The following is a 16,937-nucleotide window of genomic DNA, read 5'->3' as shown; positions in this document are numbered from 1 at the left end:
CACGCCACTCCTCTCTTCCCCTCCATGCCTCCTCTTCTCTCCATGCCTCCTCTTCTCTCCATGCCTCCTCTTCCCCCCATGCCTACTCTCCCCTCCATGCCTCTCCTCGACTCTACTCCTCTCCTCTCCTCCACACCTGTCCTCCACTCCACTCCTCTCTTCCCCTCCACGCCTCCTCTTCCCTCCATGCCTCTTCTCCCCTCCATGCCTCTCCTCCACCACACTCATCTCATCTGCTCCACACCTCTCCTCCACTTCACTCTCAGTCACACCAACAAGTCTCACATCAACACACTGACTAACACCAACATTCTCACTCTCAGTCTCAACACTCACATGTCCATTCTCACTCCTATACATGATTTTAATTGCCCAAAAGATAGCAAACCAGTGAAACCACCACACAAAAACAAGTCGAAATTCGACAAGCCCACCTCTGCCCTGCTCTCTGTTCCTCCCTCGCCAAACCACGCACTCATACACCGTCTCAAAATGGAGTCCAGGGGCGGAGGCTATAAGCCGCGCATCGAAAACGAAAGTAAAGTATGAGATTTTCGAATGGTTAAGATTTGCTGCGATGTACTTACGAAAGTACGAATGATTTACAACACACATTAGCAGCGTTAGCGGAGCAATTCTGACACATTGCGTAAAATAACGAATTAAGGCCCGATTACAAATTTACTAAAACAATCTTACGAAAGTAATAATCAGTCAGTATCAGTAAGACCGTCAAGTAGTCTATCGCAGCCAAGTTAGATTTACAAAATTACAATGAGTAGTGTGTTGAATCAACGTAAAATGTATTTTAACTGAATTACGAATGCACTAAGATCTACTAAAGCACGTTTTTACAATCGAATGAAACAAGACACGAAAATACGAATGATGATAAAACAACGAAGATCTATTTCCTACGAAAATACGAATGCGGCACGATGGTAAATATAATGTAAATACGAATCTAAAAAAACGAAAAATATACCAACGTAAAAACGAATAAACAAATAAATTCATTCAAAAAATACGAACGAAGCAGAATACAAAACATAACGAAAATACGAATCTCGATTCAACGAAAAATAAACTAACAAAAAAAAACGGAAACGGAAAAAAGAGTGTTACGAAAATACTAAAGAGTACGAATACGATAACTAACGTCTTACGAAATTACGACTCGTTACGAATCACGATAAACGAACAGAAACGAAACAGAAATAAACGAAAATTTTTGCTGTGCACATGTCTAACGGGGATACCAAGTTTGGTATGTGTACAGAACTGCATTGACGTCAACCTAAAAGTTCAGTTGCCATAGGAGGCAGTAGTTTTACAAATACAGTGATGCAACCAGCTTAAAGGACCTCAACCTGTATAGCTGTCTGCCTATTTTGTCTCCGACAAAAACTGGTGGTTAATGTCTGTATCCCCTTATGTTGGTGGTCAGTATATGTGCCCTCCTACATTGGTGATCAGTGTTTGTGCCCCCTTACTTTAGTGATCAGTGGCCCAGATTCAAGAAGCTATTGTGCCCGCGCAACCATAGGTTGCGCGGCGCAATAGCTGTTTTGCTCCCGCGTAGCGAATGCCCCTGATTCAGGAACATCGCTACGCGGACTGCAGCCTAGGATATGACAGACATAAGTCTCCTTATGCCTTCATATCTCAGGCTGCATTCTTGCGTTGGCCGCTAGGTGGCGCGGCCATTGTGATCGGCGTATAGTATGCAAATTGCATACTACCACCGATTCACAAAAGTTGCGCGGGCCCTGCGCACGCAAGGTACGGAGTTTCCGTACGGCGACTTTAGCGTAAGGCTGCTCCTTCTCATAGTAGGAGCAGCCAATGCTAAAGTATAGCCGCCCTTCCCGCTCGTGAAATTTAAATTTCACGTCGTTTACGTAAGTGATTCGTGAATGGCGCTGGACGCCATTCACGTTCACTTAGAAGCAAATGACGTCCTTGCGACGTCATTTGCCGCAATGCACGTCGGGAAAGTTTCCCGACGGAGCATGCGCTGTTCACTCGGCGCGGGAGCGCGCCTAATTTAAATGATTCCCGCCTCCGGCGGGATCATTTACATTAGGCGCCCTTACGCAGGGCTAATTAGCATAGCGCCCGCGCAATTTACAGAGCTACTGCTCCGTGAATCGCGGGCAAATCGAAATATTTGCGTGGGCGCAGAGAAAAATCTTTGCCCTTTGCCCACACAAATATTGCGCGGATCTACCTGAATCTGGGCCAGTGTGTGCTCCCTGCTTACATTGGTGTTCGGTCTCTGTGCCCCCTTACATTTGTGGTTGGTGTACCCTCTGTGTACTTGCTGTTTACTGGTCAATGTGCCCCTCATTGCTGCTCAGTACACCCCTGTTTTGTTGGGGATCAGTGGGAACAGTGTTGCTCACAGGATCTGCGACAAAGCATTGGCCATTACAGCTATCTCAATACTCACTTTCTGCTTAATTATTTTTTTGTGTGGATGTGCTCATTCTCTTACTTCTTGAATGTTTTCCTGCCAGTTATCAGTTGACCAGTCATTAGGGAGGTAATACTGACATGAGGAAGCAAAGACCTGATCTTCTGCCAAGATGGCCGTCTCCACAAAGAGACACAGTTTGGAACCAGGTATGGTAAGTCAGTAATTGGGAAAGAGAAGCCCGGAGCAATAGAATGCAATGGCATATGCGCAGGGCGGACATGACAGGGTTAACAGGGGAAGTAAAGTTGGTAGGATTTTCATGTGGGAATTGCCTAGGGGAGGGGTTGAAAGGCACAAAAAAAGGTTGGCCCATCCCATCAGAGGCAAGCACAGCGCGGGGAAAAGTTCCCACCCACCCTCCCTAATTTTTATGGTGAGGGGTCTTTGTTTTCCTATGGCGTTTTGCTTTGTGTTTTCTTTTTGCTTTGTTTTAACAGGAGATCTGATTCATTGGATGTCGTGGCAGTGGCGGGCGTTGGTCTTGGCAGGAGAGAGAACATATGGTAGAAGGAGGAGTCTTGGGGACCCATCGTTGCTATGGATCCCGATAATGGTTTCCAGCTAACGGAGGTTAGCTGGGAAGTGGTAATGGGGCACTGGGGTCAGTGGCTGTCTCCGGGCCAGTTTGTTGGCAGGAGGCCTATCTATACACTGTTAGGTACCGCAGTGCATTATGGTTTTCCCCTAATAAGGGTACTGAGTGCCTGCCGAGACCAACACTAGTTAAATTATGGTTTGTGTTAACAGAGTTTATGTTATTATGGTATTTCATAGTATTATGTTATTATTATGTTATTTATATATATTTAATAAATTAGGCTGCTACGGCCTTGTTTTAACTCCAACACTGGTGTGGTCTCAGTTACTATAGTAAGGTTAATGGGGGTGTGGTATTTGGTTAATAGAATAAGTCCATCTGTTATACATTAGTCAAGGATTATCTAAAGAGAGCCTATAGCAGTGGTCTCAAAGTACCGGCCCGCGGGCCATTTGCGGCCCGCGGACCAGTTATAAATGGCCCGCAGGCAGGGTGGAAGTGAGGGGAGCAAAAAAAGAAAATGTTTTTTTTTTTTTTTTTTTTGAGCTGGCGCCATCTGGTGGTGGCCATTGGTTTTACAAGTTAAGCATTACAAGTTAAACAGCAATTCTAATGTCATTTTACACTATTTTCACTGCCATCTTCTTCCCTCTAATTAGAACCCCCAAACATTATATATATTTTTTATCCTAACACCCCAGAGAATAAAATAGCGATCGTTGCAATACTTTCTGTTACGCCGTATTTGCACAGCGGTCTTACAAGCACACTTTTTTGGGAAAAAATTACACTTTTATTAATTAAAAAATAAGACAACAGTAAAGTTATCCCCATTTTTTTTTATATTATGAAAGATAATGTTACGCCGAGTAAATTGATACCCAACATGTCACGCTTCAAAATTGTATCCGCTCGTGGAATGCCGACAAACTTTTTTACCCTTTAAAATCTTCATAGGCGACGTTTAAAAAAATCTACAGGTTGCATGTTTTAAGTTACAGAGGAGGACTAGGGCTAGAATTATTGCTCTCACTCTACCAATCGCGGCGATACCTCACATGTGTGGTTTGAACACCGTTTACATATGCGGGCGCTGCTCACGTATGTGTTTGCTTCTGCGCGCAAGCTCGTCGGGACGGGGCGCGTTTTCTGGCTCCTAACTTTTTTAGCTGGCTCCTAGGTTCCAAGAAAATTTGTCAACCCCTGACTTACACCAGTGCTGGTGGTAATAATGTGCTCGCTGACACCAGTGCTGTTGTTTTTGAAGTTTGAAAGTTTGCATGCGGCCCCCCATGGCATATGAAAACTTGTCTTGTGGCCATGGGCGTAGGAACCGGGGGGGATGGGGGGGACGCATCCCCCCCAGGAAATAATGCGGGGGGGACAGGTATTGTAAAATCCCCCCCAGGTAAAACGGCCGCGGCGCTGTCTCAGCCTGTTTTTTGCTTTTTTTTTTTGTCTGTGTGCAGCGCGGAGGCCCAGCCCTCTACATTGCCGCCCCTTCCTACTATTCTCCTCACGAATGCTAATACCGCCCGCCTCTCCAGCCCTCTGCTTTGCCGCTATACTCACGAATGCTGAGGGTAGTAGGAGGGAGCGGCAACGTAGAGGGCTGGAGAGGCAGAGTTCAATGTAGAGGGGTGGAGGGCGGGGGATAGTACGGAGCGGCTGATGACTAATGGATTAAAAAAATGACTGGCGGAGGCGGAGCCTAAAGCTCCGCCCACCCCCTCAGTGCGGCTGTTGTTCACTGGGTCCTCTCTTGGGAGGGGGAGGCTGTCTGATGACAGGAGGAGAGAGAGAAGCACGAGGGGAACCCCCTGCAAAGGATAGCAGGTACAAATTAATAAAATACTCTTATCATGATATACAGATCATGATTTTGCAATAAAGTGATCCATGCTGCAAACTCAACATTCTCCCTTCAGTGACAGTTCAAGTTTTGCAAACTTTGCAGTACATGGAATTTCACTGAAGGTGGAGACTGTTTAATGAGTTTGCAGCATGGATCACTTTATTGCAAAATCATGATCTGTATATTAATCAACTTTCAATGAATGTGGTCTGTTTAACGAGTTTGTATTGATTTCAGCATGTGCAAAGTGTTCCATGCAATGCATGCTGAAATCAATGCAAACTCATTAAAGCGGTGGTTCCCCTAAAAATAAAGTTTTGACATTGCATTTGCTATAATAATTACAGTTAGAATCGGCTGGTTTTATGTAAAAAATACCTCCGTACGTAGCGTTTGTATTATTCGTTCCCACCGCCACTTCCGGGTACGATGCTGGCGGTGGGCGTTCCTTATTGATGGACAGGCATCCGACCGACGCATCCATAGCGTCACGAGATGCCGAAAGAAGCCGAACGTCGGTGCGGCTCTATACGGCGCATGCGCAACGACGTTCGGCTTCTTTCGGCATCTCGTGACGCGATGGATGCGTCGGTCGGATGCCTGTCCATCAATAAGGAACGCCCACCGCCAGCATCATACCTGGAAGTGACGGTGGGAACGAATAATACAAAAGCTACGTACGGAGGTATTTTTTACATACAACCAGCCGATTCTAACTGTAATTATTATAGCAAATGCAATGTCAAAACTTTATTTTTAGGGGAACCACCCCTTTAAGGAGGTTGAGGCTGCACTCATTGCCACTGATTAGGCGGCACTCTAAGGGCCCTTTCACACGGGCGGATCAGTAATGATCCGCTCCGTGTGTCCGCTTTGCTCAGCGGGGATCCTCCGTAAAATCCCCGCTGAGCTGGCAGCTGACAGGGCGTTCCCCGCACACTGTGCAGGGACCGCCCTGTCTTTCCTCCGCTCTCCCCTATGGGGGATCGGATGAACACGGACCGTATGTCCGTGTTCATCCGATCCGGCAGACGGAAGAAAAATAGGATTTCTTCCGTCTGTAAATGCGGATCTTTGCGGAGGCGGACAAATTACGGGTGTCAGCGGATATTCATCCGCTGACACCCGTAATCACATAGGGACCCATGTATGTCCCGTTTTCATCCGCAAACGGACGGATGAAAATGCGGACATACGGTCCGTATGTGTGAAAGGGCCCTAAGGCTACTTTCACACTGAGGCATCAGCAGTAAAGCGCCGCTATTTTTAGCGGCGCTTTACTGTCGTTTTGCAGCGCTATTCGGCCGCTAGCAACTCCCAGTTTACTGGATAAGAATATACCTGGCGAGTAAAAATGCTGTCCCCCCCAGATTTGTAAGGGTTCCTACACCCATGCTTGTGGCCCTCAGGTAATTTGAGTTTGAGACCCCTGGCCTATAGGCAATACTGGTAACTAGCATTTTGCCCTATGTTTGCTATTTTTGGGCACAGCATCCACAGTCCAGGTCCTCTTTAGAGCATAACATACAATAATATTTGTTTAGAGGCTACTTCAGTACATGTTAATTTATAAAAAATTATTTTGGATGCCTGTGACCAAGTAACCAGAAAACAGGTTGTAGAAGCCAATATAGGCCTTACACTCATCATTGCTACAATCATTTACTGCCACATGGAATATTGTCAGAAGTTATAAACATTATTTTCCTGTAATTAATCTTGGACTACCTGTATCTAGGCAACAATAAAAATTGCATGCAGCCAAAACTGACCTATGCACATTGTGAGCAGAATAATTTATTGACACTTTATGATCTCAAATTCAGGAGTTATGCTAATAATCACAACATTTTCTTTATGACCTCCTTTGTCCAGGTAATCAGAAAAATACTGATGAGTTACATTCCGGGCAGGCAATTCAGAACAGGCATTTCAGCCCTGACATATTGTCAGTCAGTGAAATAATGTCATTTACATATTATGATATTGGTTTGTTTAGCTAATTCTATTAGTGTGATGATTATTACTAGGTTTATCTACATTTTTGTTGCAAATATGGTCAGTGATGCCATTATATACCGTTAGATTGGGGTTTAGACTTAGGGTAGGAGTAAGTTTAGGGATAAGGTAAGGTGACCAGATTTTTTAAATGAAATCCAGGGACATACTGTATGTATATATATATATATATATATATATATTTTTTTTTTTTTTTTTTTTTTTATTGGCAAATAGTAAACTATTTTATAAGCATATTTTCCTCACATGATATATGCAGTGTATGTGATGTGTGTATGTTATGATTGTATGATATATATGTTATGACTGGAAATCATTTCATACCAGTTCCATAGCATTATTATACCAGCCCAACCGCATAACGTCACTATATTCTTGTTCATAAAAGGGAAACACATGCCTTTTAAAGGACATTTAAAGAGTGTATTATACTCACCAGTGCCCATCAGCGCAGCCTCGACAGTGTCCATCAGCGCAGCCTCGACAGTGTCCAACAATGCAGCCTCGACAGTGTCCATCAATGCAGCCTCGACAGTGTCCATCAATGTAGCCTCGACAGTGTCCATCAATGCAGCCTCGACAGTGTCCATTAATGTAGCCTCGACAGTGTCCATCAATGCAGCCTCACCAGTGCCCACCAATGCAGCCTCACCAGTGCCCACCAATGCATAAATGCAGCCTGTTCAGTGCCCATCAATGCAGCCTGTTCAGTGCCCATCAATGCAGCCTGTAAAGTGCCCATCAGCTCAGAGATGCCATTATATACCTTGAGATTTAGATTAAATTGGGGTTTAGACTTAGGGTAAGGGTACGTTTAGGGATTAGGTTAAGGGGGTTGTAAAGGTTTGTTTTTTATTTTCTAAATGGGTTCCTTTTAAACTAGTGCATTGTTGGTTCACTTACCTTTTCCTTCGATTTCCCTTCTAAATGTTTTTTTTCTTTGTCTGAATTTCTCACTTCCTGTTTCTCCTCAGTAAGCTTGCCCCCATCATTAATGGGGGTTAGTCAGCCAGAACAGCTTACTGAGGAGGAACAGGAAGTGATAAATTCAGACAAAGGAAAAAAAACATTTAGAAGGGAAATGGAAGGAAAAGGTAAGTGAACCAACAATGCATTAGCTTAAAGGAACCTATTTAGAAAATAAAAAAAACTAACCTTTACAACCCCTTTAAGGTAAGGTGACCAGATTTTTAAAATGAAATCCGGGGACATTTTTTTTTAATTGGCAAATAGTAAACATGCAGTGTATGAAATGATTGTATGATATATAGGTTATTTCTGGAAATCATTTCATGCCAGCTCCATAGCATTATTATACAAGCCCAACCACATAACGTCACTATTTTCTTGTTCATAAAAGGGAAACCATGCAATTTAAAGCACATTTGAAGAGTGTATTATACTCACCAGTGCCCATTAACGCAACCTGTTCAGTGCCCATCAACGCAGTCTGTTCAGTGCCCATCAACGCAGTCTGTTCAGTGGCCATCAACGCAGCCTGTTCAGTGCCCATCAACGCAGCCTGTTCAGTGCCCATCAACGCAGCCTGTTCAGTGCCCATAAACGCAGCCTGTTCAGTCCAGGAGGTGGGACTTTGTCTGACAGCCGGGTAAGCTGGAGTTTCCTGTTCTGTGCAATCCGGCAGTGCTCGCCCCCCCCCCCCCCCCTTTCGAGACAGCCCTAAACCCAATGGGCTCAGCGGACTTAACGGAGAATGGGGGGGAGGCACTGCCACACTGGATCGAAATTTCACAGCCCAGGCAAATATAGAGTAGGGTGACTAGACGTTCCTGGCCCTGCTATCCGGGGACAGACTTCCTCCGGGGACAGTGTGCTCACTCCGGAAACCAGAGATATCTGGTCATCCTAGGTTAAGGGCTAGTTTTAAGTTAGGTTTTAGGATTGGGCTAAACGTAAAAGTTAAGTTAAAGGTTATCCTCTTATTTTTCCTCTCATTGTTTGTTTAGTTTTTTCAATTTCAAATTTCTAGGAACAGGACATTTCTTTCTCTACATTTTGAGTTCCTCTTTGGAATGTCAACAATACACTACATTGTCATAGCAACCTGCAAGGCCATTTGGAGACAATTACACTAGATTGTAATACTAACACCTACAAAAACAAAGTGCCAGGAGTTCACTGGTCTGTTGTCAATGAACCAAATGGCTGAGGGAAAAAATACCTAATGTCTTCTGTGGACCAAGTACCCTGGCAGCATTCTGCTTGATTTTCCTGGAAAAGAAAACTTCTCTTTCTATGATAATTGTTTAAATATTGTGTAGCGCCTGTGTACTTTATGATACCGTTGCTAGTTAAATTTAAGGGTAGTTCAGAGTGTAGTTGGACTCTGATCCAGATTGTTAAGTGCAAAACAAACAGGGTCTCTGTCTCAGCTTGGCTGTGTTGTGGGCTTATTCTGCTGCACTGGGGTGTTCTTCCAGCCCCAGTGTTGCAGCAATGGAGTCGAGGTAAGGGTGCTCTTTCCCAGCAGCCAATCAGGAGGCTTTGACCTTGCTGTGCATGCTGGGGAGGGGTATTTATGAGACAGACACCATTAGTTCTGGTTCTTCTTTGTCCAATGTGGCATCCACCTTTAGGGTGGCCACATCACGGCGCCCCAGGCGTTATGGCCTACCTGGCTGGGGTGTGCGTGCCACACGGTGTTCCTGGTTCCCGGGGCCACGCTGGCCCGAAGCATCTGAACAGTGACAGGGCCAAGTGAGTGACTGGGTTCCCACCTTTGAGGATCCCAAGCTGTGCTGCTGTTCGGTCTGAGGAGCGCCATTGAGAGGCTGGCGGTCCAAAAGGCCTGAACAAACCACCGGGGATCGAGGTAGCCGGACACTGAGGGATTAATCACCTGTCAGTCAGTACCTGGGCGACAAGTTGAAGGAGATCCAGGCGTAACTCATCTAAGGAGGGATATCTCCAAGAATGCAATCCAGAGAGGGCCTGTGGCAGAGGTATCTTTCTGAGGCTCACCAAGGAGGGTCTGTGGCAGAGACTTTTCCTTATATTCAAGTTCACCAAGGAGGGTCTGTGGCAGAGACGTTATCCTACAATTGTCCGAGTGATACTCTGGCTGCCAGGTCAGTGAGCGAGGCCTGTCCGGGTACACTAAACCCACTCCGGCTGGAGTGGCACAGTGAAGTGTTACGTTTGGGAGCAGGACTGTTTCCCTATCATCACGCCTGAATCTGCTATTCTCCCTTCTTCTACTCTACTTTCCTCATCACAAGTTTACTGTTTTTACCCGCCTGGGTAATAAAGGGCACAGCAAAGAGCACCTGTCGTGGACATTCGTTTACTTCTACTATATGCAAAACGCATCATTCACCCCTAGGATTTCGGAGGAGCCATGAGGTAATGTGCCGCCCAAACATCCAGCAGCTCCTCCGGGGGTAATGCTACAATTGTACGATATGTGATTTGTTAGAAGTCTGTTAATTTAAATAATTTTGGTGTAGGGTCCAAATCAGAAGCAAAGGCTAACCTAGTGTTGAAAAGATTGCCTCCCCATTGCTGATACCCATGCTGGATGCTGTTTTCAATATATTTCTTTGTAAATTACCTTTTTTTTCACTTCACCTGAGCAGTCACATGATTACACAGATCTTGCTGTGCCCCTTAACCACTTAAGACTAGAGTTGAGCGGACACCTGGATGTTCGGGTTCGGGTCCGAACCCGAACTCCGAACCCCATTGTAGTCAATGGGACACGGACTTTTAGAAAAAAAAATGTGCGGAGGTCCCCGCAAATTCAATAACCAGACCCTTTAGGTCTGGTATGGATATTCAGGGGAACCCCGCCGTCAATTTAAAACAAAAATGACGTGCGGTTCCCCCTAAATATCCATAACCAGACCCTTCAGGTCTGGTATGGATATTCAGGGGAACCCCGCCGTCAATTTAAAACAAAAATGACGTGCGGTTCCCCCTAAATATCCATAACCAGACCCGTTATCCGAGCACGTTGACCTGGCCGGCCACAGAAAAGAGGGGGGGACAGAGTGCGGCCCCCCCCTCTCCTGAACCGCACCAGGCCACATGCCCTCAACATGGGGAGGATGTCCCCATGTTGATGGGGACAAGGGTCTCATCCCCACAACCCTTGCCCGGTGGTTGTGGGGGTATGCGGGCTGGAGGTTTATCAGAATCTGGAAGACCCCTTTAACAAAGGGGACCCCCAGATCCTGACCCCCCCCTGTGTGAAATGGTAATGGGGTACACTGTACCTCTACCATTTCACGAAGGAAGTGTAAAGTCTTGTAAAAAAACACACTGACACCAAAGAATAAAGTCCTTTATTAAAAAAAAAAAAAACATCCAGCGGTGAGAAATCCACTCGTTCCCGGCTTCCTGCGTTGTCCTGATCCTGCGACGGCTGCGGGTGATCTCCCGCGATGAGAAGATCCTGCGTCGGGTGATCTCCGCTCCGGCGATGAGAACATCCATTCATCCAGCGCAGCAGCATCCCGGACCTCCTCTCACCGCTGGGCGCAGCCCAGCGAATGAGCGGCTGAAGCTGTGACATTTCTTATATAGAGGAGGCAGAGCCACCCGTCACGTGACCCCGCCCCTTATGACGTACCCTCTGCTACGTCACTGGGTAAGCCCAAGAAGAGGAAAGACCTTTCCGTACCGAACCCGAACTTTACAGTTCGGGTTCGCTCAACCCTACTTAAGACCCAGACCAAAATGCAGCTAAAGGACCTTGCCCCTTTTTGCGATTCGGCACTGCGTCACTTTAACTGACAATTGCGCGGTCGTACGACGTGGCTCCCAAACAAAATTGGCGTCCTTTTTTTCCCACAAATAGAGCTTTCTTTTGGTGGTATTTGATCACCTCTGCGTTTTTGTTTTTTTTTGCGCTATAAACAAAAATAAAGCGACAATTTTGAAAAAAATTCAATATTTTTTACTTTTTGCTATAATAAATATCCCCCAAAAATATATAAAAAACATTTTTTTCCTCAGTTTAGGCTGATACGTATTCTTCTACATATTTTTGGTAAAAAAAATTGCAATAAGCGTTTATCGGTTGGTTTGCGCAAAATTTATAGCGTTTACAAAATAGGATATAGTTTTATTGCATTTTTATTAATTTTTTTTTTTTTTACTACTAATGGCGGCGATCAGCGATTTTTTTTGTGACTGCGACATTATGGTGGACACTTTGGACAATTTTGACACATTTTTGGGACCATTGTCATTTTCACAGCAAAAAATGCATTTAAAATGCATTGTTTACTGTGGAAATGACAGTTGCAGTTTGGGAGTTAACCACAGGGGGCGCTGAAAGGAGTTATGTTTCACCTAGTGTGTGTTTACAACTGTAGGGGGGTGTGGCTGTAGGAGTGACGTCATCAATTGTGTCTCCCTATAAAAGGGATGCCACAATCGATGCAGCCGCCACAGTGAAGAACGGGGAAGCCGTGTTTACACGCAGCTCTCCCCGTTCTTCAGCTCCGGGGACCGATCGTGGGACCCCAGCGGCGAGCTTCGGACCGGGTCGCGGAAGCGCCGCAGGCGCACGCCCGCGACCCACGGCTGGGTACATGTACAGGACGTACCTGTACGTACATTTGCTCAGCCGTGCCATTCTGCTTAAGTATATGTGCAGGAGGCGGTCCTTAAGTGGTTAACAATGCAGCCAAATTCACAGACCCTTATCCGAGTACGCAACCTGGCAGGCCGCAGGAAAAGATGAGAGCGCCCCCACTCCTGAACCGTACAAGGCCATATGCCCTCAATATGGGGTGGGTGCTTCGGGGTCTGTTGATGGGGACAAGGGCCTCATCCCCACAACCCTTGCCTGGTGGTTGTGGGGGTCTTCGGATGGGGGCCTATCAGAATCTGGAAGCCCCCTTTAACAAGGGGACCCCCAGATCCTGCCCCCCCCCATTAAAATTGGTAATGGGTTCATGTTACCCCTATCAATTGACAAAAAAGTTGTAAAAAATTGTAAAGTCCTTTACAAAAAAAAATGTCCCACAATGCAAATCCACGTCGCCTGACGAGCCGAAAAAGAAAAAAAAAGCTGCAACAGTTCCGCCTCCATGGGAGGCTCCCGCCAACTGACACTTCTTCTTGATGACAGCTCTCACACAGCTGAGGGCGGGGCCACCCGGTGACGTAAACGGTGACCCCACCCCCTCTGATGCCACGGGGGCTTCCTCACTGGCGTCAGAGGGGGCAGGGTCAACCGTTTGGCCCCGCCCTTAGCTATATAAGAGCTGTCACCGGCGGGAGAAGCGTCAGTGGGCGGGAGCCTCCCATGGAGGTGGAACTGTTGCGGCTTGTTTATTTTTCTGGCTCATCGGGCGACATTGATTTACATCGCGGGACATTTAATTTGTTTTATTTTTTAATAAAGGACTTGTCCCAAGCTGTCTCTTTTCTTTTTTACAATTTTTTACACTTTTTTTGTGAATTGGTAGGGGTACAATGTACCCCGTTTCCAATTCAAATAGGGGGGGTGGGATCTGGGGTCCCCTTGTAAGGCCCCGTACACCCGGTCGGTTTGGTCCGATGAGAATGAACCTAAGTTAATTTTCATCGGACCAAACCGACCGTGTGTATAGGCTATCGGTGTGTTTTCCTTCGGTCCAAAATTTTAAAACATGCTTCAAAACCGAACTGATGGACCGCTGCCCCATCGGACCAAACCGATGGTTAGTACAGAAAAGCATCGGTTCAAAACCCGCGCATGCTCAGAATCAAGTCGACGAATGCTTGGAAGCATTGAACTTCGTTTTATTCAGCACGTCGTGTGTTTGACGTCACCGCGTTCTGACCCGATTGGATTTTGGACTGACGGTGTGTACACATATCAGGCCGTACGGCCACTTCAGAGGTGAACCGATGAAAACGGTCCGTCGGACCATTCTCATCGGTTTTGTCCGACCGTGTGTACGGGGCCTTAAAGGGGCTTCCATATTCCGATAAGCCCCCCACCTGCAGACCACCACAACCACTGGGCAAGGGTTGTGGGGATGAGGCCCTTGTCCCCATCAACAGACCCCGAAGCACCCACCCCATGTTGAGGGCATGTGGCCTGGTATGGTTCAGGAGTGATGGCGCTCTCATCTTTTCCTGCGGCCTGCCAGGTTGCGTGCTCGGATAAGGATCTGGTATGGACTTTGGGGGGGACCCCTACGCCATATTTTTAAAAAATTTGGCGCAGGGTTCCCCTTAATATACATACCAGACCTGAAGGACCTGGTTTGGATTTTGGGAGACCCATAGCATTTTTTATTACTTTTTGGTTCAGGGTTCCCCTTAATATTCATAACCTGGGGGGGGGGGGGACCCATGCCGTTTTTTTCAATGAGTTTTATGTATATTGCCGGAACCCAACAATTCATTACAGCAGCGATCAGTTTTAAATTACTTTTTTCCTTTAGAAATTTGATTTTGCTGTGGTAATACACAGCTGAGTGAACAGCGAACACCCAGCATTGTAACCGCTGTTCACATTTTTGGGAGCCTATTAGAGCTTACACACACAGATCCACGGTCCTGCTGTGATCGCAGGTGCCTGGCGGACATCGCGGGCGCCGGGCACGCTCACCGGGTCCCAAGTGATGCTGCGTGCGCACGTACCCTAGCCGCCCGGGAAGCCCAGGACGTCCACCTGGAGGGAGGGAGGGTTTCTGCCGACGTCATTTTAGAAGCCGCTACTGTGATCAGTCATGGGCTGTGTCCAGTGAATCACAGATCACACCGCTACCCAGCCCCACAGCCTCATGATCGGTGCTTTCTGAGAGGACACCATATGACGTCCACTCAGGATAACAAAGCCCGGCCTATAGACAAATAGTTGTAAAGTGGCATGTTGTAGTCAATCAGGGGCATAATGCCTTTGTTTTTTATTTTGTCTTATTGTCTTTTATTTTGCACTATTGTTTTAATTTCTTACGCAAATTAAAACATTGTATTTTTAAGCTAGTGTATAGACTGTGTACAGTAAATTAGTTTCCTGTGTTTAAAAAAAATCCAATGCATAGAGTACCTCTCAACAATACCAGTAATGGACAAAAAGAAAAATTAAACTATATAATTTTGTATGATTTGAGAAAAAGGTCATGCTTTTTTTGCATTGCCGTTTTTCAATAAAAGCCTTATGTCCACAAATTAGGGTCTTACAAGTGCTTCCATGAAATCTAAGTGCAAAAATTACACTTCTTGACGGGTTTTAGTAAAAAGGCAGAACAATAACAGTAGATTAGCCTGGCATTTACGGACCACTCTGTAGGCAGCACACAATACCTTTCTTGCCATGTTTCTGATATATTTAGATTAAAAAAGCATACTATGTATTAACTACCAGTAATAATTGTTATAATACAATGTGCTGCTGGTCTTCATTACTGTACGTTTCTGTTCAATACATGTATTAAAGTCCAGCTACAGGTTATTTTTTTTTTAAATGTCCCCAGGCAGTGGTAAAAAAAAAAGAAGCTCTGCAGCTCTGGCTGTGATACTTACCATCAACCTAGAGTTGTCTCTTTCAGTATCTTTCTTACCCCATTAGAGGTCTTCAGTCACAGAGCCACTGAGAGACTGAGCTGGCCGCCCCGCCCCCTCCACAGCTCAGCGCTCCAGTAAACGAGGAGGAGGCAGAGCAGGGAGCTACTGACTGACAGTCAGCACCTCTCTGATTTTGCACTCTCCAGTTTTAGTAAATCAACCCCAATATTTATTGCAAATGTCATCACATCAGCGCCACACTATTCATCATCAAGGAGCACCCACAGCCAGGAGATGAGAAGGAGAATCACTTACAAGCGAAAGAAAAAAAAAGCATAAAATATTGCCAGCCAGGCTTCAAGGGAGAGAGAAGAGTTGTGTTTTAACCAAATGAGTACAAGCCTGTAATACCCCTTAATATATATATATATATATATATATATATATATATATATATATATATATATATTGTGAAAAATGACATCACTAATTGAGCTAGGGAGGAGGTGGAATCTTTATGGGTAGGGTGCCAAAGGGATCAAACTAAGGGGAAAGTAATACTGGGAGAATGCTATAGGTCCCCTAACCTGGGGAGGAGGAGAAGATGGACCTCCTATCACAATTTGGATTAGCGGCAAGGATGGGAAGTGTCACCATAATGGGAGATTTTAATTATCCAGACAGACTGGGCGGAAGGAACTGCGCATTTGTCTAATGCTGCGTACACACCATCACTTTATGTGATGAAAAAAAACGACATTTTCTGTGAAGGAAAAAATGACGTTTTTGAAACTTCAATTTTCAAAGACGAAGTTGCCTACACACCATTGTTTTTCTCACAATGTTCTAGCAAAGCGAGGTTACGTTCTCACCACTTTTTCCATTGAAGCTCGCTTCATAAGTAGCTTTCTGGGCATGCGCGGGTGAAAAAACTTTGTTTTAAACGACGTTTTTTACTACACACGGTCAATTTCTGTGAAGTAAAAGTTGACGTTTTGAAAAACGACACATAAAATTGAAGCATGCTTCAATTTTTTTTGGTCGTTTTTTAGAAGACATAAAACGACGTTTTCCCCCACACACGGTCAATTAAAGTGACGTTTTTAAAAACGTCATTTTTTTTCATCACATAAAGTGATGGTGTGTACGGGGCATAAGGCTCGCCAGTTCCTAAATGTCTTGCAAGACAATTTCATGGGTCAGATGGTAGATGTGCCAACTAGAAACAAAGCGTTACCAGACCTACTGATTACCAACAATACAGACCTGGTCACAGATGTGGAAATATGGGGCAATTTAGGAAAACAGCGATCACAGGTCAATTAGCTTCAGTATAAATCACACAAATAGGAAACATAAAGGGAAATACAAAGACACTGAATTTCAAAAGAGCCAACTTCCCTAAACTATGAACCTTGCTAGAATATATTAATTGGGATACAATCTTAAGAACAAAGAACATGGAGGAGAGATGGGTTTGCTTTAAGAGCGTATTAAATGAGGGCATTAGCCAGTGCATCCCATTGGGAAATATGGGAAATAAGTTTAAAATGAGCAAACAAAAGTCCTGGGTG

The sequence above is a fragment of the Rana temporaria genome, chromosome 1 (genome assembly GCF_905171775.1).
Source record: "Rana temporaria chromosome 1, aRanTem1.1, whole genome shotgun sequence".
Classification (NCBI taxonomy): Eukaryota; Metazoa; Chordata; class Amphibia; order Anura; family Ranidae; genus Rana; species Rana temporaria.
The sequence above is the reverse complement of the archived record's forward strand: the minus strand, read 5'-3'. Positions refer to the sequence as shown.